This window comes from Ranitomeya variabilis, chromosome 3 (genome assembly GCF_051348905.1).
Source record: "Ranitomeya variabilis isolate aRanVar5 chromosome 3, aRanVar5.hap1, whole genome shotgun sequence".
NCBI classification, from domain to species: Eukaryota; Metazoa; Chordata; class Amphibia; order Anura; family Dendrobatidae; genus Ranitomeya; species Ranitomeya variabilis.
Genome location: NC_135234.1, coordinates 72,430,492 through 72,458,329, shown reverse-complemented (window position 1 = coordinate 72,458,329; position 27,838 = coordinate 72,430,492). Strand labels below are relative to the sequence as shown.

The window sequence follows — 27,838 nt, the reverse complement described above, 5'->3', positions numbered from 1 at the left end:
ATGGCAAGGTCGTCTTCTTGGCTGCTTGTGCAATCTGGATGTCTATTGTCCTCTGACCAGCATTTGGCCGTCTCATCATCATCCAAGGGGAATGTATTCAGCCTTTTCTCTCTGGGTATTCCCATTTCTCTAGTACTAGGTCCCAAATATTTTGATGGATAGGAAATACTTTTTTTTTTTGACCGGAGACCGATTAACATTGTTTCCTGTACTGTCTGGGAAGTTCTCTCCTCCTCTCCCTCCATAGTTCCTTACCACCATAAGGAGTTCTTCCATGTTCTCTGAGAAGTAGTATTTCTCCTGTTGGGAGGTCTCTGGGTCCAGACCTAGCTCGCCCTCCACAAGAAGTTCTGGAATGGATATTCTGTCCTAAGATTCATCGTCCCCTTCCTCTTCCAAGCTAATCTTTCTTTTTTTAGTCACTGGGGGGATACTGGGGGAGGTTGTGGGCTGGGAAAAAGCTGCCAGCGAAGCTTTGATTTCCTGGTGAACTATGCAATTGATCTCTTCCATTAAGAAAGGTTACTCCTCCTTGATCTTCTCAGTGCATTCTTTACATAAGGGTTTCTTATGAGAAGAAGAATATATGCAAATTGCCTCTTCAGAGAAAAAGAGGACTTGAACTCTATAGCGCCACCTGTTGGAAGTAGCGATCCTACAAGTCAATCAACCCTGCAACATGACTTAGGATAAAAGCCAAATCAGTATCTCAATTCGCAGACACTGTTTCGGGCTGTTGGCCCTCGTCAGTGCGAAGCATGAGAACTGATTTGGCTAGGTGAGAGGCTCTGGACAGGGGTCTAAGGGGTAACGTTTCTCCTTATGGAGAGTGACATACCAGCTCTGAAGGTAAGGACAGTTTCTTTGCGCAGACTGCACATTTGCATGAAGCTTTGGATCTGCTGCCTTGTGCAGGTTCCTTGTCCCCCTGGAAGAGGGGAGAAAGAATGGTAATATATTATACCTGCACCCAGAAGACAGACTAAGTGCCAGAATACTCACTAGTAGGGTTGAGCGACCTTTAGTTTTTTAGGGTCGAGTCGGGTTTTGTGAAACCCGACTGTCTTAAAAGTCGAGTCGAGTGAAATCGGCCGACCACCGTTCAAATTCGGGGATCGGCCGAAACACGAAACCCAATGAAGAAATTATTATTTTTTTTTAATATCTCTCTCTCTCTCTCTCCCCTGAACGCTGATTTTGCACATCGCTCCCAGAACACTCATCTTACACTTTGCACATCGCAAAAAAATGCCGTTAGTTGTGTACGCCCCCTAACACCTATGTCATCACTCTACCGCTCCTTCATTGGCTGCAAAAATGGCGCTAAACGCGTCATACGAAACGCGACTCTCGCGCCAAGTTCGCGTACCGCGTGGCCGACCCCACACAGGGATCGGGTCGGGTTTCATGAGACGCTGACTTTGCCAAAAGTCGGCGACTTATGAAAATGAACGATCCGTTTCGCTCAACCCTACTCACTAGGACTGGAAAGGCACTGGGATCTGCAGATGCAGAGCAGGAAGAACCTGGCACCTCTATGATAACATAGGGTTGGTCCTACCTTGAGGTGTCTTCCTTTTCCGAAGCCCTTATGTGGGCAACCGGATCCAGCACCTGCCCCTTAAGCTGCTTTCACACATCAGGTTTTTTGTTTCAGGCTAAATCCAGCTCTTCCACGAAAAAACGGAATCGGAAAATAGAAAAACCGGATCCGGCTTTTCCCCCATTGACTTGTATTAGCGCCGGATGGCCCAGTGTTTCTTCCAGTTTGTAGCCGGATCCGGCGAACATTCGATTCTGGCGTCTGGAAAAAACGTCTACTGTAACGTTTTTTGTCTCCGGCGAAAAAGCCTGAAGCGCCGGATCCGGCGCTTCCGGCTGTTTGCTACAATGAAAGCCTATGGGAGCCGGAAGGTGCCGGATCCGGAAAAAGGCAGATCCGGCGGCCTGATCCGTTTTTTTAAACTGAGCATGCTCCAAATTTTTTTTTTATCCAATAATCTAGATAGACTAGCCGGATCCATCAAAAAAACGGATCCGGCGCATCAGTTTTTCAAAATCTGCGCCGGATCCAGTTTTTCCAACATTCGCCAGATTGTGCCTGAAACAAAAAACCTGATGTGTGAAAGCAGCCTAAGTTAGAGGACCTCCTCCCTCAGATGTCCAGGTGTGGGAGCAAGGCCCAACACCTATCAGTGATGGGATCCAGTATCTGCCTCTCCATTGGTGGCATTTTGCAATGCGTTCCAGCGTGGAACGCAAGAACCCACAAGAACCCACATTCGGAGACCGGCCTATAAATGACACTTCCGGCACCCCCGCACGCACAGACCCGAAGCTTCTCACTGCAGCGGAGAAGGGGCAGGGGTTGAGGGGAGATGGGCTGGAGAGCTCAGAGAGGCCTCCAGCCTGAAGAATCCCTCAGACCTTGGCTGAAGGTGCAGACTGGAGGCGAGATCCGAGTCCTTCATGGAGACAGAAGCAGTGTCTTGGGAGGAGAGGCAAGCCGGTCTGTCCCCTGCTGCCCATTTATGCTTCTTTGTGTGTCTGCCGGTGGCACAGTACACCCTCGGATGAACTCCATCTCAGATACCAAAAAGGGAAAAAAAAAAAAAAAACACCCAAGGGGAGCATGTGGAAGGGGCAATTTGAGCTCTGCATTTCCTGTCCTTATTAGGGAAGGGGTTACATCCTTTGTGTGCTGTTGTGTGGGGGGTAAATATATAGAACTTTTTTTCTACTAAAAGCTCAATAGGTGACCCCACAATTTCTGCCAAGCATATTAATACCCCAAGTGTCATCAGAAGTTAATGTGGCCACACCATTCGCATGAGAAGGTAAGCGCACAATTTAGGGGGTGGATTTTGGCTGAAATAGTTTGTGGATCACATTTACAGAGCCCTGAAACCTCTAAAGTGACCCCATTATAAAGATTATACTCCTCTACGAATACATCTATGGCTGCAGTGACTATTTTGGCCCCTCAGAGATCTTCACTCTGCAATATTAAACACCATGCTTTTTCTGTGGAAAATTGCAAATATGCCAGCTTAGTGCCCATACATCTGGAGCTGTATGCCCTGTAAATTGTTAAATTCCCCACTGCAGCAATGGCAAACAAGAAGTGTGGTTTCACACAGGCCTAATTGGATTTGGGAACATAGATGGCACTGGATTTTATCTTCAGCTGCATTCCAAGCTAATTACCATTTTTTCCATATACAAATAAGGAATGAAATGCTTGGGCTCCAGATGTGACACAGACAGGGTGCCATTAATATACTGGTGCTAGGCAGGGGAACCACAGGAGGCCAGAGGCTCAGAAAGTGATCCATCATGCCCAGATCACTTATCTCCTCATTTACATATGAAACACACTGTAGGTATCCAGGAATGCAGCAAACCGCTGCATGACCAGCTCTATCCTCACCTACTGTATTCTCACCCATCCCTTGTAGATTGTGAGCCTTCGCGGGCAGGGTCCTCTCTGCTCCTGTACCAGTTATGACTTGTATTGTTTAAGATTATTGTACTTGTTTTTATTATGTATACCCCTCCTCACATGTAAAGCGCCATGGAATAAATGGCGCTATAACAATAAATAATAATAATAACATAAGATATAACATGTTAATGGCTTTTCATTTCAAAGACCTGCATGCCAAGAAAATCTGCAGCATCAAAATTGCACCAGATACTCATTGTGGGAATTTATGACAACGTGACCTGGATGGTAGCCTTGCGCAAGTCTTGTATATTTGACACCCTGGCACACTACAGAACAGAGTGGATCCTGGCTGGGTGTTGAGAACCTTATGCCCGTGCAGGCCACCTGTAGCCAATGGTGTTGGCTGGCCAGGACCACAAACTCCAGAGATCAATAGAGACTTCCGTTCAAACATGGGTACTCATTGAACTTGATAAGGGTTACCGTACATTGAAAGGTATGGCAAGTATACAGTCTTAAGCATGATTCCTTCACAGCAAGGAAGTCTTTTCAATCCTACCTCTGTAGGCTACTCGGCTACTCCAGGCCCTGTCAGCTTATGCATTTCATCCTGTGTCGCCACAACCCAGCTTCTAGGCCACAGTCGTGTTCAGCAAGCCTCTCCACTTGTTCAGCGTCCCATCACTGTGGGCGCCCTGGATCCACTGCTCATGACTCTCACCAGTCCCCCACTCCCAGCCCCGTTCCCTTCAGCACTAGCAAGCTCTCAGCTATCCAATGACTTCACATTTTGTCTGCCAACGCCATCCGGCAGAATCTCACTATCCCTGTCCGTACGCCTCTTTATGGTGTGGATCACCCTTGGCAGCACTACACAACTTGATACTCTCCAAACTAACCAGGAAGCACAGTCCGGTCCCCAGCTCTAAGCCATCCCCCTGTGGGCTAGTCCCAATATTTAACTGATTTCCACCCTGCTGTGAGGAATTTCTTTGCACTACATTACTTATCTTACACCACAATGCAAAACAATTCACATAATATATACAAAGACACTTGGATGTCATTGCTGATGCATTCCAACCCTTGAAAACACCATAGTCTACAAGTCTTATGGAGCGCCCTACCAGGGCAGCGGGGTACTCGGTACCGAGTTTGGTCTTAAAGGGGATGCCATGGTGACTGCGACCCGGTCCGTGGCCCTGGGCGTCCAATTAAAGGGAAAAGGTCTTTTATGGGGATTTGTGGATTAAGTCTATTCGTGACACCACCTGTGGTGTTCGGTCAGTAGGGACCGACGCTGCTTACCTGGGTCCTCTGGGGTGATGATGTTGCAGCAAGATGGTAACGCTTCCCACAGGTGAAGCAGATCCCCAGGGCTCCCGGTGTATAAGTGAAGATGGTGAGGGGTGCAGTGAAGAATGAGGACACAGGTTTGCAGTCTTTGCCTGGTTTACTGTAGCTTCAGGCAACCGCAGTCCAGGGCACCAGACAACAGGTGCAGGCAGGGTCCGGCCGGCTTAGAAGCGAATCCAGAGTCCCCTTCACCAGGTGGAGATCAAAGCCTTCCAAGTGCGGTGGTGATGTGGTCCCTTACTGCCTAAGGCTTCACATAAGGTCCTCACAGTTCCTCTCTGTCCCCCATAAAGGTTAGGACACAACCCATATGACAAGTGAACTAGGCCTTTTTACAGGGTCTTTAGCACGACCCAGACCCTATAATTATCACTGTGTCTCCTAGGCATCAATGCGGACAGGTGATCTACAAGCCAGCTGTCCTGCAGGATTCAGCTATGCCACAATAGAGTTCAGCATGGCCACAGTCTTCCGGCTACTGGAATCTGCACTAGTCAGTGAGGTAGCCACTTCTCAGCTCTGTTCCACTGGCGCTATTCTCCTGCGATACTCCCTCCTGCTCTCTTTCTACAAGCTGTTCTTCCTTTTTGTTCCCTTCTTTCTCCAGGAGCTGTAGTACATTGGACTACACGGCCCCTTCAAACTTCCTGGCACTCACTGCCCGTCTGCTCTCTTCAGGTCCCCTGACAGTCTGCACTGTCTGCGACGAACTGTCAATTACCTTTCACAACTGGTTCAGGACCCAACAAGGAGGGGGGCACTGCTAGACCTAATATTAACCAACAGGCCAGACCGCATATCAAATATAAGGGTTGGGGGTCACTTGGGGAATAGTGATCACAAAATAATAAGTTTTCATGTAACCTTTAATAAGATGGGTAGTAGGGGGGTGACAAGGACACTAAACTTCAGGAGGGCAAATTTCCAACGGATGAGAGAGGATCTTGGTGCAATTAACTGGGACGATATCCTGAGACACAAAAATACACAAAGAAAATGGGAGACATTTATTAGCATCCTGGATAGGATCTGTGCACAGTATATACCGTATGGGAATAAACATACTAGAAATAGGAGGAAACCAATATGGCTAAATAGAGCTGTAAGGGGCGCAATAAGGGACAAAAAGAAAGCATTTAGAGAATTAAAGGAAGTAGGTAGTGAGGAGGCATTAAATACAGAAAATTAAATACATTCTGTAAAAAGCAAATCAAGGCAGCAAAGATTGAGACCGAGAGACTCATTGCCAGAGAGAGTAAAAATAACCCCAAAATATTCTTTAACTATATAAATAGTAAGAAACTAAAAAATGATAGTGTTGGCCCCCTTAAAAATAGTCTGGGTGAAATGGTGGATGAGGATGAGGAAAAAGCCAATATGCTAAATGACTTTTTTTCATCAGTATTTACAAAAGAAAATCCCATGGCAGACAAAATGACTAGTGATAAAAATTCCCCATTAAATGTCACCTGCTTAACCCAGCAGGAAGTACAGCGGCGTCTAAAAATAACTAAAATTGACAAATCTCCGGGCCCGGATGGGATACACCCCCGAGTACTGCAGGAACTAAGTACAGTCATTGATAGACCATTATTTTTAATCTTTAACCCCTTCATGACCCAGCCTATTTTGGCCTTAATGACCTTGCCATTTTTTGCAATTCTGACCAGTGTCCCTTTATGAGGTAATAACTCAGGAACGCTTCAACGGATCCTTGCGGTTCTGAGATTGTTTTTTCGTGACATATTGGGCTTCATGTTAGTGGTAAATTTAGGTCGATAATTTCTGAGTTTATTTGTGAAAAAAACGGAAATTTGGCAAAAATGTTGAAAATTTCGCAATTTTCACATTTTGAATTTTTATTCTGTTAAACCAGAGAGTTATGTGACACAAAATAGTTAATAAATAACATTTCCCACATGTCTACTTTACATCAGCACAATTTTGGAACTAATTTTTTTTTTTGCTAGGAAGTTATAAGGGTTAAAATTTGACCAGTGATTTCTCATTTTTACAACAAAATTTACAAAACCATTTTTTTTAGGGACCACCTCACATTTGAAGTCAGTTTGAGGGTTCTATATGGCTGAAAATACCCAAAAGTGACACCATTCTAAAAACTGCACCCCTCAAGGTGCTCAAAACCACATTCAAGAAGTTTATTAACCCTTCAGGTGTTTCACAACAGCAGAAGCAACATGGAAGGAAAAAGTGAACATTTAACTTTTTAGTCACAAAAATGATATTTTAGCAACAATTTTTTTATTTTCCCAAGGGTAAAAGGAGAAACTGGACCACAAAAGTTGTTGTCCAATTTGTCCTGAGTACGTTGATACCTCATATGTGGGGGTAAACCACTGTTTGTGGGCACGGCAGGGCTCGGAAGCGAAGGAGCGCCATTTGACTTTTTCAATGAAAAATTGGCTCCAATCTTTAGCGGATACCATGTCGCGTTTGGAGAGCCCCCGTGTGCCTAAACATTGGAGCTCCCCCACAAGTGACCCCATTTTGGAAACTAGACGCCCCAAGGAACTTATCTAGATGCATAGTGAGCACTTTAATCCCCCAGGTGCTTCACAAATTGATCCGTAAAAATGAAAAAGTACTTTTTTTTTCACAAAAAATTTCTTTTAGCCTCAATTTGTTAATTTCCACATGGGCAGCAGGATAAAATGGATCCTAAAATGTATTGGGCAATTTCTCCTGAGTACACTGATACCTCACATGTGGGGGTAAACCACTGTTTGGGTGCACGGCAAGGCTCGGAAGGGAAGGCGCGCCATTTGACTTTTTGAATGAAAAATTATCTCCATCGTTAGCGGACACCATGTCGCGTTTGGAGAGACCCTGTGTGCCTAAACATTGAAGCTCCCCCACATGTGACCCCATTTTGGAAACTAGACCCCCCAAGGAACTTATCTAGATGCATAGTGAGCACTTTAAACTCTCAGGTGCTTCACAAATTGATCCGTAAAAAATGAAAAAGTACTTTTTTTTCACAAAAAAATTTTTTTAGCCTCAATTTTTTCATTTTCACATGGGCAACAGGATAAAATGGATCCTAAAATTTGTTGGGCAATTTCTCTTGAGTACGCCGATACCTCATATGTGGGGGTAAACCACTGTTTGGGTGCACGGCAAGGCTTGGAAGGGAAGGCGCGCCATTTGACTTTTTCAATGGAAAATTAGCTCCAATCGTTAGTGGACACCATGTTGCGTTCGGAGAGCCCCTGTGTGCCTAAACATTAGAGCTCCCCTACAAGTGACCCCATTTTGGAAACTAGACCCCCCAAGGAACTAATCTAGATGTATAGTGAGCACTTAAAACCCCCAGGTGCTTCACAGAAGTTTATAACGCAGAGCCATGAAAATAAAAAAATATTTTTATTTCCTCAAAAATGATTTTTAGCCCGGAGTTTTTTATTTTCCCAAGGATAATAGGAGAAATTGGACCCCAAATGTTGTTGTCCAGTTTGTCCTGAGTACGATGATACCCCATATGTGGGGGTAAACCACTGTTTGGGCGCATGGCAGGGCTCGGAAGGGAAGGCACGCCATTTGGCTTTTTGAATGGAAAATTAGCTCCAATCATTAGCGGACACCATGTCGCGTTTGGAGAGCCCCTGTGTGCCTAAACATTGGAGCTCCCACACAAGTGACCCCATTTTGGAAACTAGACCTCCCAAGGAACTAATCTAGATGTGTGGTGAGCACTTTGAACCCTCAAGTGCTTCACAGAAGTTTATAACGCAGAGCCATTAAAATATAAAATTATTTTTCTTTCCTCAAAAGTGATTTTTTAACCCACAATTTTTTATTTTCCCAAGGGTAACAGGAGAAATTGGACCCCAAAAGTTGTTGTGCAGTTTCTCCTGAGTACGCTGATACCCCATATGTGGGGGTAAACCACTGTTTTGGCACACATCGGGGAGCGGAAGGGAAGTAGTGACGTTTTGAAATGCAGACTTTAATGGAATGCTCTGCGGGCGTCACGTTGCGTTTGCAGAGCCCCTGATGTGCCTAAACAGTAGGAACTCCCCACAATTGACCCCACTTTGGAAACTAGACCCCCAAGGGAACTTATCTAGATGTGTGGTGAGCACTTTGAACCCCCAAGTGCTTCACAGAAGTTTATAACGCAGAGACGTGAAAATAAAAAATGTGTTTTCTTTCCTCAAAAATATTTTTTTAGCCCAGAATTTTTTAATTTTCCCAAGGGTAACAGGAAAAATTTGACCCCAAAAGTTGTTGTCCAGTTTCTCCTGAGTACGCTGATACCCCATATGTGGGGGTAAACCACTGTTTGGGCACATGGCGAGGCTCGGAAGGGAAGTAGTGACGGTTTGGAATGCAGACTTTGATGGAATGGTCTGCGGGAATCATGTTATGTTTGCAGAGCCCCTGATGTGCCTAAACAGTAGAAACCCCCCACAAGTGACCCCATTTTGGAAACTAGACCCCCCAAGGAACTTATCTAGATGTGTGGTGAGCACGTTGAACCCCCAAGTGCTTCACAGAAGTTTACAACGCAGAGCCGTGAAAATAAAAAATCATTTTTCTTTCCTCAAAAAAGATGTTTTAGCAAGCAATTGTTTATTTTCACAAGGGTAACAGGAGAAATTGGACCCCAATATTTGTTGCCCAGTTTGTTGTGAGTACGCTGGTACCCCATATGTGGGGGTAAACCACTGTTTGGGCGCACGTCAGGGCTCGGAAGGGAAGTAGTGACATTTGAAATGCAGACTTTGATGGAATGGTCTGCGGGCGTCACGTTGCATTTGCAGAGCCCCTGATGTGCCTAAACAGTAGAAACACCCCACAAGTGACCCCATTTTGGAAACTAGACCCCAAAAGGATCTTATCTAGATGTGTGGTGAGCACTTTCAACCCCCAAGTGTTTCACATAAGTTTATAACGTAGAGCCGTGAAAATAAAAAATAATTGTTCTTTCCTCAAAATTATGTTTTAGCAAGTATTTTTTTATTTTTGCAAGGGTAACAGGAGAAATTGGACCCCAATAGTTGTTGCCCAGTTTGTCCTGAGTACGCTGGTATCCCATATGTGGGGGTAAACCACTGTTTGGGCACACGTCGGGGCTTGGAAGGGAGGGCGCACCATTTGACTTTTTGAACGCAAGATTGGCTGGAATCATTGGTGGCGCCATGTTGCGTTTGGAGACCCCTGATGTGCCTAAACAGTGGAAACCCCTCAATTCTAAGTTCAACACTAACCCCAACACACCCCTAACCCTAATCCCAACTGTAGCCATAACCCTAATCACAACCCTAACCCCAACACACCCCTAACCACAACCCTAACCCCAACACACCCGTAACCCTAAATCCAACCCTAATCCTAACCCTAATCCCAACCCTACCCACAACTGTAACCCCAACACAACCCTAACCCTATCCTTAACCCTAACCACAAGCCTAATCTTAACCCTATTTCCAACCCTAGCCCTAATTCCAACCCTAAGGGTACCGTCTCACATAACGATTTACCAACGATCACGACCAGCGATACGACCTGGCCGTGATCGTTGGAAAGTCATTGTGTGGTCGCTGGGGAGCTGTCACACAGACCGCTCTCCAGCGACCAACGATGCCAAGGTCCCGGGTAACCAGGGTAAACATCGGGTTACTAAGCGCAGGGCCGCGCTTAGTAACCCGATGTTTACCGTGGTTACCAGCGTAAAAGTAAAAAAAAAAACGTACATACTCACATTTTGGTGTCCTTCAGGTCCCTTGCCGTCTGCTTCCCACTCTGACTGAGTGCCGCCGTACAGTGAGAGCAGAGCGCAGCGGTGACGTCACTGCTGTGCTGTGCTCTCACTTTCCGGCCGGCAGACAGTCAGAGCGGGAAGCAGACGGCAAGGGATCTGAAGGACACCGAAATGTGAGTATATACGTTTTTTGTTTTTTTTTTACTTTTACGCTGGTAACCACGGTAAACATCGAGTTACTAAGCGCGGCCCTGCGCTTAGTAACCCGATGTTTACCCTGGTTACAAGTGAACGCATCGCTGGATAGCTGTCACACACAACGATCCAGCGATGACAGCGGGAGATCAAGCGACGAAAGAAAGTTCCAAACGATCTGCTACGACGTACGATTCTCAGCAGGGTCCCTGATCGCTGCTGCGTGTCAGACACAGCGATATCGTATGGATATCCCTGGAACGTCACAGATCGTACCGTCGTAGCGATCAAAGTGCCACTGTGAGACGGTACCCTAACTCTAATTCCAACCCTAACCCTAAGGCTATGTGCCCACTTTGCGGATTCGTGTGAGATTTTTCCGCACCATTTTTGAAAAATCCGCAGGTAAAAGGCACTGCGTTTTACCTACGGATTTACAGCGGATTTCCAGTGTTTTTGTGTGCGGATTTCACCTGCGGATTCCTATTGAGGAACAGGTGTAAAACGCTACGGAATCCACACAAAATTGACATGCTGCTGAAAATACAACACAGCGTTTCCGCACGGTATTTTCCGCACCATGGGCACAGCGGATTTGGTTTTCCATAGGTGTACATGGTACTGTAAACCTGATGGAAAACTGCTACGAATTCTCAGCGGCCAATCCGCTGCGGATCCGCGGCAATCCGCTGCGGATTCGCAGCCAAATCCGCACTGTGTGCACATGCCCTAACCCTACCCCTAACCCTAACCCTACCCCTAATTCTAACCCTAATTCTAACCCTAGTTCTAACCCTAACCCTAGCAGAAAAAAAAAATATATATATTTTATTTATTTTTATTATTGTCCCTATGGGGGTGATAAAGGGGGGTCATTTACTTTTTTTTCATTTTGATCACTGCGATAGGCTATATCGCAGTGATCAAAATACTTCTGAAATGAATCTGCCAGCCGGCAGACTCTGCGGGCGCAGTGCGCAGGCGCCCGCCATAGTGGAAGATGGCGGCGCCCATGGAGAAGCCGGACGGACATCGGGAGGCCCGGTAAGTATGAAGGGGGGGTGATCGGATCACGGGGGGGGGGACCGGAGCACAGGGGGGGGACCGGAGCACAGGGAGGGGGCACCGGAGCACGGGGGGAGCGTACAGGAGGACGGAGGAGCGGACAGAACTTATTAGGGGGGCGGACCGCGCACCGGAGCACTGGGGGGGCGATCGGTGGGGTGGGGTGGGGGCAGATTAGGTTTTCCAGCCATGGCCGATGATATTGCAGCATCGGCCATGGCTGGATTGTAATATTTCACCGTTTTTTTGGGTGAAATATTACAAATCGCTCTGATTGGCAGTTTCACTTTCAACAGCCAATCAGAGCGATCGTAGCCACGGGGGGGTGAAGCCACCCCCCCTGGGCTGAAGCACCACTCCCCCTGTCTCTGCAGATCGGGTGAAATCGGAGTTAACCCCTTCACCCGATCTGCAGGGACGCGATCATTCTGTGACACAGCATATGCGTCACAGGTCGGGAAGGCACCGACTTTCATGACGCATACGCTGTGTCACAGGTCGGGAAGGGGTTAAAGACTCCATAATAACAGGGTCTGTACCACAGGACTGGCGTATAGCAAATGTGGTGCCAATATTCAAAAAAGGGGCAAAAACTGAACTCGGTAATTATAGGCCAGTAAGTTTAACCTCTACTGTGGGTAAAATCCTGGAGGGCATTCTAAGGGATGCTATGCTGGAGTATCTGAAGAGGAATAACCTCATGACCCAGTATCAGCACGGGTTTACTAGGGACCGTTCATGTCAGACTAATTTGATCAGCTTCTATGAAGAGGTAAGTTCAGGACTGGACCAAGGGAACCCAGTGGACGTAGTATATATGGACTTTTCCAAAGCTTTTGATACGGTGCCACACAAAGGGTTGTTACATAAAATGAGAGTAATGGGGATAGGGGAAAATATGTGTAAGTGGGTTGAGAGCTGGCTCAGGGATAGGAAACAAAGGGTGGTTATTAATGGAGCACACTCGGACTGGGTCACGGTTAGCAGTGGGGTACCACAGGGGTCAGTATTGGGCCCTCTTCTTTTTAACATATTTATTAATGACCTTGTAGGGGGCATTCAGAGTAGAATTTCAATATTTGCAGATGACACTAAACTCTGCAGGGTAATCAATACAGGGGAGGACAATTTTATATTACAGGATGATTTATGTAAACTAGAAGCTTGGGCTGATAAATGGCAAATGAGCTTTAATGGGGATAAATGTAAGGTCATGCACTTGGGTAGAAGTAATAAGATGTATAACTATGTGCTTAATTCTAAAACTCTGGGCAAAACCGTCAATGAAAAAGACCTGGGTGTATGGGTGGATGACAAACTCATATTCAGTGGCCAGTGTCAGGCAGCTGCTACAAAGGCAAATAAAATAATGGGATGTATTAAAAGAGGCATAGATGCTCATGAGGAGAACATAATTTTACCTCTATACAAGTCACTAGTTCGACCACACTTAGAATACTGTGCACAGTTCTGGTCTCCGGTGTATAAGAAAGACATAGCTGAACTGGAGCGGGTGCAGAGAAGAGCGACCAAGGTTATTAGAGGACTGAGGGGTCTGCAATACCAAGATAGGTTATTACACTTGGGGCTATTTAGTTTGGAAAAACGAAGACTAAGGGGTGATCTTATTTTAATGTATAAATATATGAGGGGACAGTACAAAGACCTTTCTGATGATCTTTTTAATCATAGACCTGAGACAGGGACAAGGGGGCATCCTCTACGTCTGGAGGAAAGAAGGTTTAAGCATAATAACAGACGCGGATTCTTTACTGTAAGAGCAGTGAGACTATGGAACTCTCTGCCGTATGATGTTGTAATGAGTGATTCATTAATTAAATTTAAGAGGGGACTGGATACCTTTCTGGAAAAGTATAATGTTACAGGGTATATACACTAGATTCCTTGATAAGGCGTTGATCCAGGGAACTAGTCTGATTGCCGTATGTGGAGTCGGGAAGGAATTTTTTTTCCCCATGGTGGAGTTACTCTTTGCCACATGGGTTTTTTTTGCCTTCCCCTGGATCAACATGTTAGGGCATGTTAGGTTAGGCTATGGGTTGAACTAGATGGACTTACAGTCTTCCTTCAACCTTAATAACTATGTAATAATAACTATATGTCTACTTCTCTGTCCTATGACAGACTGCTCTCTAACTTCCGCTCCAGCCAGAATTTATAAGGGAGTTCACCCTGAATCCGGGTTCAGAGCTCCCCCTTCTGGCCTGCAGTGTGAACGTGTTGTATGTGAGATTTACCCGGTGAAAGATATCCTTCATCGCTTCAAAGCGTGTCATCACTCTCCCCAAGGGGAAAGTAATGCCACTGTGACAACCAGGACCCTGGGGCACCACACTCCTCCCCCCGTTAAATCCAGTACTCCTGGACTGGGAAAAAGAAAAACAACAATTGACAGATATTAATAAGACTTGCAAATTTTTGATATGCATGATAACAGGAATAACTAATATTAACTTTGGCTTCCCTATTCAGGAGGAATTAATTTCTTTAACATTACCAAACATATCTACACTAATGTAAACAACTCCTATGCTACGCACGGTAACTACCCCTATGGGTATTCTATCTTCAAGTCTTCAAAGTGCAGTTTCATTTTCATTAACTATCTCTTTAATACAGTGCAATTACCCTCTAAGGGTATACTATTTTCACAATTAGAGTGCATAACTACTCATAACTAACAACTACCTTTTCAGGTATGCTACATCACATATGTATATATTCAAAAGTGCAATACTTTAACTGGTCAAACAGGGCATAATTTAATCTGCAAAACTTTCTAGCTCATCAAAATCAATTCTAACTTTTTTCAACTCTGAGGATGTGCAATTTTATTATTTAAATCAATATTCAAGTCCATCAAATAACATTTGTAAACAGCAGCAACGATGCGAGGGACCCGTTTCAACCCCCCAACGTAGGTCTTGGGCGGGCTACAAGGCATATCCAGACCCAGGGTTCTGCTGTGCCAGCGGGTTTTGCTTCAAGTCTCTATGTAAACAATCAACAATTAAAGGCAACTTTGGAACAGTTCTCTTACAGGTTCTGCGTAAAACCAGTGGAAAGCACCTAAGGAGGTGCCAACTATTTACAGGAAAGTTTTTGAATCATTCACAGTCCATGATTCTATTGTCCTTTAAACAAATAACTGGAATCTTATCAGGTTATCAAACTTTCAAACTGGGACAACAAAGGAATAATCCAACAGGGTTAAATAAACTCTTTTCAGTCATGTTCATTTTCAAATTAGAAAGCAAACTGTTTATTTCCTTTTCTAGGGCAGCTGGGTAGGATGGCTACTTCCTGGACAGGAAAGCTGTGGGTCATAACATTCCACTGGTACTGAACACCAGGGTCTGCTAAATAGTTCCACCACTGGAGTCTGTGTGGACTGGTCACATTTTGGCGTTGGCCTGGGACGTGACCTTTACAGGGGCTGAGGGTGGTACATGCTTTTTGCAGTCTAGTGCATACCATCCCTTTTCTCCAATGTGACGAGTGTACGTCACCAATGTTCAGGTCCCTGTCAGGGTGTCCCTCAATTAGGTGTGACTCCACATCCCTGCGATTAACAAAGATCTCATTTATCATGCCCGCTTCCTTAATACAGCCCCAGCCACTCTGTTACAGACTACAACTTCCCCCAGCCACAGTGGTCCTCTGACAGTGGGATCTTATGTACACAGGCCTTCCCTGCCAGATTTTTCTCTTCAAACGCCGCTGCACAGGTCAAGGACTCCTGTCGCTTCCTCTCCTCCCGGCGCCTGCAAGGTAACCATGGAAATCTCCCCCTGGAGCTCTATCATATCCTCCTCCGCGGGGCCCTCTGCAAAAATCATGGGCTCCAGGGAGCTAGCCTGGGGCCCACTAATGGGGATCAGTGGCACTGTCAGCGGTCTCAGTTCGCTGGTGTTCCGCGGTATCCGGAGACATGTCCATTTGGTGGTGTCGGCAAGGGGCCTAGCAGGGTGTCGTCTTGCCCAGGAGATTGTGTTGGGCTGCCAGGATATCTTCTAGGTACAGTGGTGTCTCATCTAGGGCCTCATACCCCTGGTCGGGTGGTGCACATCGCTGTGGAGGTGAGTCAGCAGCTTCTGTCAGGCCTTTCACTGAGTCATCATGGTCTTGCTCCTTACCTCTGGAGCTCCAGACCAGTCAGGGTATGCAGTGGTTGTCCAGCGAGACTTTCTATGAAAGCTTCTCTCCACCCGGCCATGGTCTCCTGCTGTAGCCGCGAGAGTTGCCTGGTCAGCACCTCCACTTCTTTCCGCAGGAGGTCTGGGTTCATCGTCTGTGACTGGTTTGGTTCTTGTGGGTCCCTGCTGGGGAGTCCTCTTGCTCCATCCCACGCCCTGGGGTCTGCTCACCTCCCTCTGCCATGTTGATTTCCAGTTCTGCTTCCCACGGTTTCACAGTACCACGCCCATTTTCGTGGGCAGTTTTTTTATTTTCCCCACCATTCCAGAGGTGGACCTCCCTAGTTGATGGGCATATTTCACAGAAATAATACTATTGATAAGGAGCGGCAATGGTTTTCACGCCATTCCTCCAGGTGCCACCCATGACAATGCACCCATTTCCTCCTGCACGCCACATGGTGCAATAATGGCGGCGATCTTGGCACAATTTACAATCCAATAGTTGCACAGTTAATCACAGTCTAAGGCGCACATGACCCACTTCACAGGGTCGGTCCATCCTGTTCAGGACACCAAGTTTTTGGAGCACCCTACCAGGGCAGTGGGGTACTCTGTACCATGTCCGGTCTTAAAGGGGGATGTCACGGTGGCTGCGACCTGGTCTGTGGCCCTGGGCATCCAAATAAAGGGAAAAAGGTCTTTTAAGGGGATTTGTGGATAGTTTATTTGTGACGCCACCTATGGTGTTGTCAGTAGCAACCTGCTTAAATGGGTCCTCTGGGGTGATGTTGTTGCAGCAAGATAGTAATGCTTCCCACAGGTGAATCAGGTACCCAGTGTATAAGTGAATATGGTGAGAGCCGGCTTAGAAGCGAATCCAGAGTCCCCTTCACCAGGTGGAGACCAAAGCCTTCCTAGTATGGTGGTGATGTGGTCCCTTACTGCCCAAGGCTTCACATAAGCTCCTCACAGTTCCTCTCTGTCCCCCATAAAAGGTTAGGACTCAACCCGTATGACAGGTCAACTGGGCTTTTTTTTTTTTTTTTTTATACAGGGTCTCTAGCATGACCTGGGCCCTATAATTATCACTGCAGACAGGTGATCTACAATCCAGCCAGTTTCAGCTATGCCACTATAGAGTTCAGTACGGCCACGGCCTTCCAGCTACTGTAATCTGCAATAGCCAGGGAGGTAGCCACTTCTCAGCTCTGTTCCACTGGCGCTATTCTCCCTTTTTTCCTTCTTTCTCCAGGAGCTGTAGTACATTGGACTACATGGCCTCCCCCTTCAGACTTCCTGGCACTCACTGTCCGTCTGCTCTCTCCAGGTCCCCTGACAGTCTGCGACAAACTGTCTACCTCTGTCCTATAACAGACTGCTCTCTAACTTCCTCTCCAGCCAGAATTTATAAGGGAGTTCACCCTGAATCCGGGTTTAGAGCTCCCCTTTCTGGCCTGCAGTGTGAACGTGTTGTATGTGAGATTTACCTGGTGGAAGATATCCTTCAATTGCTTCCAAGCATGTCACTCTCCCCAAGGGGAAAGGAATGCCACTGACGACCAGGACCCTGGGGCGCCACGCTTACACACCGAGATTCAGTGAGCTACTTCACATGATCAAGGTAAAACATCTCATAAAATTAAGGCAGCATTTAAATGCTTACCAGTTGAGTGGATGTAAAAAAAGTTTTTTTAATCAAAGCCATTTAAAATACAAGAAACATACAAATATAGGCAATACAAACAAGTGCTTAATAGCAAAGTCCAAAATCTAGTTAAATAGGATCAGAGCTCCTGAGATTCTGCGATTAAGGTTCCTGTAAGGACGAGTCTCTTGCAGTCTTCTTGGGTACTAGGACTGCATGGATATTTGGTAGGACACCACCCTCTGCAATAGTGACCCCAGCAAACAGTTTGCTCAGTTCCTCATCATTCCTGACAGCCAGTTGGATGTGTCGGGGCAGGATCCTGGATTTCTTGTTTTCCTTGGCTGCATTTCCTGACAGCTCCAGGATCTCAGCACACAGGTATTCCAGGATGGCTGCTAGATAGATGCTGGCTCCAGATCCAATCCTCTCAGCATAGTTTCCCTTCCTCAGGAACCTGTGGATACGGCCCACTGGGAACTGGAGCCCTGCCTTGGCAGATCTGGAGGCCTTTCCAGCTGCAGGTTTCTGGACCTTCTTGCCACGACCAGACATGATCAGAACTAAAAAAAAAAAATTATATATAAGAAATTGGGGCCAGCAGGAACAAAGGAGGAAGTACATGGTCCCAGTGGGAAGAGTTCAAGGCTATGTGCACGTGTCTGGAAGCAATTCTGCAACTGTGCCACAGGTAAAATGCATGCAGAATTGGCATGCCTTTTCCTGCTAAACACTAGCGTAATTAGCTTGCAGAACCAGGCGATCTGTAGCATCGCTTGGAAAACTGATTGACAAGTGTGACCAACTTTTTACTATTGATGCTGCCTATACTTGTAATGCCCATGCACTAAGTGTGTGGGCTGACAAACATTTACCCCTGGCGGGGGGGGGGTTGTATATGAACATACTGTAGGAAAAAAAAAAAAAATAAAACACACACACACACACCAAACCTGGATTTCAGTTTGTTATGTAGCCATCATTCGATGGTGTAGCGAATTCTAGCCCAATCCAGCCCTTGTTCATTTTTATAAGAGTCAGCATTTTCAGTTGTCAAGCGGATGCACTTAGTTATAAATCCACCAGTGGCACTAAACCTGCTCTGACAACACTAGCGCAGAGAAGGCCAGGACCTCCAAGGCGTAGAGAGCCAGTTCATGCCACATGTCCAGCTTGGATACCAAATAATTAGAAGGCACAGAGGAATCAGGATATTGGTATTGTCAGCAAGGTACTGCCTCAGCATCTTCCCAAACTTTGCACTCCTTGTGAGAGTACATTGCGCCTCAGAGCCTGTGCAATGGGAGGGTCTGAACACTCTCCCAGAACTTTGACAGTGTTCCCCTGCTGCTGCTGGAGTAGTGTCTCACCTGTACTCCTTGGTTGTCCAACAAACTGATCTCTGCCACCAGTGTTTCCAAATGGGATTTTTTTTATTTTATTTTTAATAATTCTGCAATAAGGGCCTTCCTTGGTGGAATAAGATAGAAAGTTCTCCTTGTAGTGTGGATCTAGAAGTGTCACCAACCAGTAATGCCTGTCACCCAAAATTGAGAATGCAAGGGTCAAGGGAAAGGCAGAGTAACAAACTCAGCCATGCGTGCCAGACTGCCAACAGGCAAGATTTCTGTGTCCTCACCAAGAGGACAACTGACCATGCTCAGGCCATCCACGCTGAACAGATAGTATGACAGTTGTGCAGGTAGTACTGTCTATAGGTCATGAAACAAGCTCATATTCTTCCTTCTTGTCACCCAATCCATGTTGGGATGAGATGAGGCTGGGCTGAGTGTAATCACACTGTATGGTTCCTTGCTCCATCTCATTGTGCTCTGCCTGCAATGCATCCTCTATCATTGTGAGCAGAGTGTTTCAGAACACAGAAGCGGGATGGTGATGCTAATGATGGCATCATGGCTGCTCAGTCTTAGTGGAGTCCTCAATTGCGGAGGATGGTACATATGTGACATCCATGTCCACTTCTGAGGTCTTATGTGTGGAGTCTGAACTGAATACAGACAGCCTTGTTGATGCTGGTAGTCAACAACTGCCCTCTTCTGCTCAGAAATCCTTCCCAACATCTGCAGTTTAGAGTTCGAACGCGTGTGGAGATCACACACGTGAGCCGGAAGCTGCAAATGCTGCTGAAGCATGGCAAGGGCGGCAGAAGCTTTAGCCGACATTCTAAAGTGGGCACAGGCAGTGTACTTTCACAAGCAGATCTGGCAGCTTCGGGTAGGTTTTGAGAAACCATGAGGTTAAGCACATGGGCCAGGCATGGTACGTGTCTGAGCTGGCCTCACAGCAGCCACCAGGTTCCGGCCATTGGCACACACAACCACGCCTGGCTGTAGGTTCAGTAGTGTCAGCCACAGATCTGCCTGCTCTTTCAGAGCCATCTACAACTCTTCAGCATTGTGCTGTTTGTCACCTAGAATGGTAGAGTTGGAAGGGATCTCCAGGGTCATCTGGTCCAACCCCCCGCTCAAAGCAGGATTCACTAAGTCATCCCAGACAGATGTCTGTCCAGCCTCTGTTTGAAGACTTCCATTGAAGGAGAATGCACCACCTCTTGTGGCAGCCTGTTCCACTCATTGATCACCCTGTCAAAAGTTGTTTAATAATATCTAATCTGTCTCCTCCCATTCAGTTTTATCCCATTGCTTCTAGTCTTACCTTGTGCAAATGAGAATAGAGCTGATCCTTCTACAATGTGACAGCACTTGAGATATTTGTAGACAGCTATTAAGTCTCCTCTGTTTTTTGCAATCTAAACATTCCCAAATCCTGTAAGGCTGTGCGCACACGTTGCGGATTAGCCTTAGGAATTTCTGGTGCGGATTCTTTCTGCCTCTCCTGGCAGAAAATGCAGCTGCGGATTTGTCGCGTTTGTGCGGATTGCTGCGTTTTTTACCCCTGCGGATTTCTATAATGGAATGGGTACAAAAACGTTGCAGATCCGCAAAAGAGAAGTGACATGCTACTTTTAAACCGCAGCGTTTCTGCACTGGATTTTCCACAACGTGTGCACAGCTTTTTTTCCTCATTGATTTACATTGTACTGTAAATCAATTGCAGATCTGCAGTGTTTCTGCACCGCAAAAAATGCTGCGGACCCGCAGAGAATCTACAACGTGTGCACATAGCCTAACTATTCCTCATCGGTCTGCAAACCATATCCTGTCACCTAAGCATATTAGCTGCAGCACAGCCTGCTGCCGCTTGGCTGAGGTAGTGCTTCCAGCTAGTGATGAGCGAGTGTGCTCGTTAGGCTTCTTTCACACTTCTGTCGTTCGTGGAATGTCCTAATGCAGTGAAGTATCGACTGATGTTGTGAAAATAGGGAAACGCATCTAGTGTCATGATGGATGCGTTGAACAAGTTCCAGCCTGAATTTTAAAATAGAGAAAGTTTGATGGTCAGCGATGGATCCTGCGTCCATAGACTTCCATTATAGCCAACGACAGACAACGCAGGACCCATCGCTGAGGGATTTTCCGACGTGCAGAAAAAAAAATTAAAAAAAAAACACATTCTTCTGAACATTTTCTCAGCACGACTGACCGCTATTTGCCCGACGGATCCAGTGCACGACGGATGAAACGGATGGCCATCTGTCACTAATACAAGTCTATGGGGAAAATAAAACAAAAAAAAAAAAAAAACAGGATCCTGCAGGAAGATTTGCAGGATCCTGTTTTTTCATAACTCGACAGCAGTAGTGTAGCTACCGGGGGGGCAGAGAGTGGCTGCCCGGGGCTCTCAGGGGGCCCTCCCGGAGCTACGCTACTGTAACGGCGCATGCCGCTAGTTACCTTCTGCGGCAGAGCAGAGAGAATCTATCTCTCTGCTGCTATGGGGCCCCTGAGCAGGTGGGGGGGCCTGGTGCCAGCAGTGGGCCCCCCCGCCTGTCATCGTAGGGTCAGCTGTACCGGCATTTAGCCGATACAGCTGACTGCAATAATGAGGGAAGGAGCGCTGCGCTCCTTCCCTCATCATCCCCTTCGGCGACAGTGGGCTCGATGAGTCACAGCCCGTGCCGAGACAAGCAGGAGCTCAGAGCACCACAGGAACCAGGAAGGGGTGAGTGTTTGGTTGTTTTTTGTTTTTTTTTTAAGGGGTGCTGGCGCTAGCAGTCATGAAGTGTGTGAGTTTAGTTGTGTGGCGTTGGCTGTGTATTTAGGCTTGCGCTTCAAGGACTGGGGTATGGACAACAATCCTGCCCTGGGACAAGGATGTGCTTGATGCTAGTTGAGCATGTGCGTGCAACAGGTGTAGGGCAGGAGGCATCTTTGCATGCACCATGGACAGGTGATTGGCTTGCAATCACAACAGCATAAGAAGCTGTGGTGTTACCTGCAGACACTGTTCCTGGTGTTCGGCCCACAAAGTTGGGTGCTTTGCTGCCATGTGCCTGATCAGGCTGGTAGTTTTGCTACCCTTGCTGATGCTGGCCTGGCATGTGGTGCAAATGGCCTTTTTGCAGTTATTAACAGAGTTTAAAAAAAAAAAAAAAAAAAAAACAACCAGACTCAGAAAGACTGTTGGACTGGCAACTTCCATTGTGTTACAGGGAACTGTTACACGCCTTCTGTCTGTGGCCACCACACTGCTTATTCCCACCTGTTGGGGTGCTATACCTCCCTCTTCATGTTCTCCTGCCAGGTTAGGTCAGTTACTATATCATCCACCACCTCCACACCCTGGTCCTCCTCACCCTGGTCCTCCTCCTGACTTTCTGGCAATAGTGTCTCATTGTCCATGTCTTGTGGCATGTTCCCATCGTCACATTCATGTGACTGCTCAAATATTTGGGCATCGCTACATGTGATCTCCTCTTGCCCCACTTCAAATGGACCAGGCGAGAGGTCCAAAGCTATAAATGGAAAGGTGAACAGCTCTTTGGAGTGTCCAAGTGTGGGATCAATTGTCTCCAGGCACTCGGCATAGTGGGAGCAAGGAGCATCAGGGTGAGGACTATGCAGTCCAGACTCACGGCTACTGAGACTTGACAGTGTGGAAGACAGGGTGGTGGCAAAGTGACTGGAAGCATTATCCGCTATCCAACCAACCTTTTGAGACTGCATTGGGTTCAATAGTGGTGTGCTGCAGTCCCCTAGTAATTGGGACAGGAAAGTCAGGCATGAAGATGGTGTTTGTTGTGGCACGATTTCAGCTTGCCCACAGCCTCTGCATGCACCATCACATCCAGTTCCCCGTCCCTTGCCCATTTTAAGTGGAGGACAATTTTCCACTTTCACTGCCAGTGGCTGAATTTGGAGCGAACTTCTATGTGTTCCATATGACGGACAAACCAGAGTTTTAAATAGCTGGCCTGTAGGTAACTCACCAGCAAACCGTTTCAATAACTTCACTAGAGCACTACAACAAAAGTTAGAGGGAGGCCAGAAATGGCAGAATTGAGCACACCATGATCTATATAAATGGACAAACCACAGTTTTAAATAGATGGATTTTTAGTGCTATAATATGGAAAGGATTTGGCTGTATTCTGCAGTGCCAACAAGCAAATGGAGCAGAAAAACTGTTCTCTGGATTGCTTATTAAAGCAAATAATCAGGCTTAAGGCAAAAGGTAGTTGTGTGGTTTAGGCCAGGGCTACAGCAACTGTATTCTCAGACAAGTAAAGAGTGAGAAAAAATATTTGTTAGTGACAGCTATAAATTAAGCCTTTGACACTTTCTAAAGTCTTACCAATTCCTCATTACCAGAGAGCAGTGCACTGTGGGAACTCAGATGACCATAGCAAGCAGTAGCATAGCTACCGGGGGGGGGCAGTCACCCAGGGCCCTGTGCTCTGAGGGGGCCCACCCGGAGCTACGCTACTGTAACTATCATCACACGTGCCAATACAGTTATATTCTGCGACAGAATCGATCCCCCTGCTCTGCCGCACGGGGCCCCTGAGCAGGCAGGGGGGGCCCTGGTGCCAGCAGTGGGCCCCCTGGTGCCAGCAGTGGGCCCCCGCCTGTCATCGCAAGGTCAGCTGTACCGACATTTAGCTGATCACATTGATGGGAGAAGGAGTGCTACACTCCTCCCATCATCCCCCTCAGTGTCTGATGTCACCTATGCAGACACTGACAGGGGGCGTGATGACATCACTAACCGGTGCCCGCTGTCAGGAGATGAGCAGGCGCTCAGAGCTGTGGAGGAAGAGGCGTGGCACGTGTGGCCTTATACCACAGGGTCTGTCTATGGGGTGCTGCCTTGTGCTATAGAGCAGATGTGTAAGACTGCATTCCTCGAGGGCCACCAACAGGTCATGTTTTCAGGATTTCCTTAGCATTCCACAAGGTGCTGGAATCATTCTGTGCAGGTGATTAAATTATCACCTGTGCAATACAAGGAAATCCTGAAAAAAAAAAAAAGACCTGTTGGTGGCCCTCGAGGAATGCAGTTTGACACCTCTGCTATAGAGTCTACATTATGCAATATAGAGTAGGCCTATGGGGAGTGCATTATGCTACATTTAGGACTAGCTGGTGCATTATACTATATGGAGGCATCATACAGTGTGGGGCCATCAAACAGTTTGGAGGCTAATAAGGGGTCAGTATACTGTGGGTGGTACTATACATTGTGGGGCATCATGCTGTGTACAGGGGAGACACTTGTGACATTATTGAATGTAAAGTGGGCACTTATTGTTATAGGGGAACTCCGGTTACTGTGACCATCAAAGGGGCACACAGGGCATTATTACTTTCTAGGGGGCAAACTATAGGCACTGTTTTCTAGGGCACTTGCACCTGGCATGAGTATTATAGATGGTTGCTTTAGAATTTAGAGGACACAGAAACACAGCAAGTGCAGTAATAGGGACACATACGGCAGCAGCAGCTCAGTATTGGGGTATCAGCAGGATGAGGAGGTTGGGAATAGATTGTGATGGGGCTGGAATATGAGAAGTGAAATGTGTCTTTGTTGTAATCTCTGCAGACGAGTCCTGGCTGGAAGAAGTTGTCATGTCGGTCTGGGCCAGATGGAAAAGTGAACATTTCCATCTTAAAGAATGTCAGTAGTAAGTCATTATCTGTAACTGTGCTGTGATCTCTTATGTTCTGTAGGACTGGTATCTCCAACTGACGATATGGCGGTAATATCCATGTTGGTCTTTATATAGAGATTATCTTCAGTAATAGAGCGGTCATCTGCTGAGGTTCTCCTTCACTATTAGGGCACATCACAGAGTTGTAATCAAGGCTACCTGTTTAGGGGCCCACTCAGAAGCTTCACACCCCCTGAACCAAAACCCTAGGTGCACCTCTGGTAACATGATTGTGTACAGTGAAAGTGAGTCATATGAAGGGTACGGGGGGAAATGGACCCTCATCCCACCATGCTGCAGTTGGTGAATAAGATTATTTATGAAGGCAATGAGATATAAACCAAAACTTTGAAGGGTAAAATTAGTGGCTCATATTGTGTAAGCATGCTGCAAGAATTTGTATTTTTTGCTCAGCCACTTTTATACATGCCAACACATTTTTTTGGTCAAGCCAGTTTGTATTCCAACATTGTAGGTTACTGCTTACATTTACTTTGTCCCACTCCTCTACTCACATGAACTAAAAGGTCCTGGCAGAGCCTTCACCTTTGTAACTGCAGGGAACCATGTACATTATACAGGCATTCAGCCAGCACAAGGTCTCCACAGTATCCCCCATATACTGAGTGGGAATTTGTGTCCAAGCCAGTGGGACATTCCCAAATTTTTGACAATCCCAGGAGGTCTGGGTTATTTCAGCCATATTTGCTTCCTCAGAATGCAAACACAATGGTGATGCAATGAGCCATTAGCTGGCTGCACCAACAGCCCATGTATCTGAGATTTGGTGCAATAGACCCAATGAAATCATCAAGTGGGACAGAAAGCCTCCATAACTGGGTGGAGAGGTAGAAAAATGCCACATGGGGAAACACTATACCTTATAGAGATAATGAAAGAAGGACACTTGTAATGTGCATGCAAAAAAAAACCCAACAATCTCCAATATTAGTCAATGTAGAAACCTGGTACATGGCACTTCATAAGCCAAGAAATAAAAACCACAATGGCCCCTCTGCCAACATTGCTCTATACTCACCAGATTCTCAGCTGTGCACAAGTCTGGACAGGATGAATTGTCTCCTCCCTGGGTCCTTTATATCTGGCAATTACACCTGCAGCTGCTTCATTAGCAATCACACGGAATAGCACGGTATATTGACGTAGGCTGCTTTCCTATATCAGTTGGGGTGTTTTGCCGTCAGGCACAATCCAGCGAATCTTTAAAAAAACAGATCCGTCGCAAATTGTGAAAAACTGATGCAACTGATCCATTTTTTTATATCCAGTCAAGAGAAAATAGTAGACAGCACCGCCAGTTTATCTGAGTTATAATGCCGAACACACCTGGTGTCAATAGAAGCTTGCCATCGGATCGCGGGTGCTTATGCCGAAAGTCACAGAAATGTAATCCATATTTGAAGAAAAAAGTAGTAGCACTCAGCGATCCTTAAAATGGGTTGATCCTTTATTCAAACATAATTAAAACCTTCACGGCTCGGGGGTGTGCATAGAACAGAGTGTGCAGGTTCCGATGACGGCCTTTTAGCAAAAGGTTTTGAAGGTTTTGATCCATTTTTTTGTGAGAGAGAGAGAAGGAGATGGAAAATTGCAAAAATCGGTGCATGCTCAGTGTAAAAAAACGTAATCCGTCGCCATCATATGACGTGTCCAGCGCCATAGGTTTCGATTCTAGCTAAATCCAGATGGAGCCGGATCCGTCACCGTCAGTTTTAGAGAGAGAGATGGAAAATTGCAAAAATCGGTGCATGCTGAGTATAAAAAAAAACGGAATCCGTCGCCATCATATGACGTATCCGGCGCCATAGGCTTCTATCCTAGCAAAAAACGGATGGCGGCGGATCCATCGCTGTCAGTTTTTTCGACGGACACAAAAAAGTTACTATGTCTGTTTTCGCCAGCCGCTGTAAGAAAAATTTTTTGGCAAATCCAGTGAAAAACGGATGAGGCCATCCATTGCAATCTGTTGCTAATACAAGTCTATGAGAAAAAACGGATCCGGCAACTTTTGCTGGATCCATTTTTTTCAAAATTCGCTGGATTGTGCCTGACAGCAAAAAACTCATGTGTGAAAGCAGCCTAAGGCTAGGTTCACATTGCGTTAGGGCAATCCGTTAAGCGCATAGCGCTAGCAGATTGCGCTAACGCAATGTTTCTTTAGGGTTCGCGTTCCTCGTTCCCGCTAGCGCAGATCCCCGATCTGCGCTAGCAAGGACCGGACCTCGGACGCACATCGGACGCTGCAAGCAGCGTCCGAGGTCCGTCACAAAAGAACGGCACATCGCTAGCGCGTGCCGAAAATGGCATGCGCTAGCGATGCGCTACAGAGACAAATCACATTGCTGTCAATGGGTGCGCTAACGGACCCGTTGCACGGCGTTAATTGCGACAATTTCGCCGTAAAACGCAGTCCGTTAGCGTTAACCCATTAACGCAATGTGAACCTAGCCTTAGATCATATTCACACGTTCAGTATTCAGTATTCGGTCAGTATTTTACATTGTATTTGTAAGGCCCCTTTCACACATCAGTTTTTAGCCATCAGTCACAATCCGTTGGCTCAACGGATCAACAGATCTGTCGTAGATTGTAAAAAAAAACTGATGCGACAGGTCCATTTTTTTGCTGAATCCGACTAGCTGATCCGGTTAATTGGATCCTAAAAAAATCGGAGCATGCTCAGTTATAAAAAACGGAATCCGTGACCGGATTCCCTCATTTGACGGATCCGGCGCCATAGGCTTCCATTCTAGCAAACGACGGATCCATAGCTGTTTGTTTTTTCGACGGACACAAAAAAATTTCTTCGTCCGTTGTCTCCAGCCGCCGGACAGACAATTTTCAACGGATCCGGCTAACGACGGATGAAACGTGAGGCCATCCGTCGCAATTCGTCGCTAATACAAGACTATGAGAAAAAAACGGATCCGGCGGCATTGACGGATTGCGACTGATGGCAAAAAACTGATGTGTGAAAGGGGCCTTAGCCAAAACCTGGAGAGGGTGATAAATACAGAAGTGGTGATGAGTTTCTATTATACTTTTCCTCTGATTGTTCCACTGGTGGTGATAAAATACTGATAAAATACTGACAAAATACTGAACATGTGAACGTGGCCTGAAAACCACAAGCAATTAATGGAGGACAAAT

The 27,838-nt window shown here is 46.4% G+C and overlaps 1 long non-coding RNA gene across 1 annotated transcript; it reads right to left on the bottom strand.

The window, feature by feature from the left end:
* Nucleotides 1-17,620: 17,620 nt before the first annotated feature.
* On the bottom strand, nucleotides 17,621-25,739 carry LOC143817950 (uncharacterized). The gene is made up of 2 exons (XR_013224224.1): nucleotides 25,706-25,739; nucleotides 17,621-18,157 (listed from the first exon to the last, which is right to left on the bottom strand). It is a non-coding gene; the product is annotated as an uncharacterized LOC143817950 (long non-coding RNA).
* Between the last annotated feature and the right edge of the window lie 2,099 nt (nucleotides 25,740-27,838).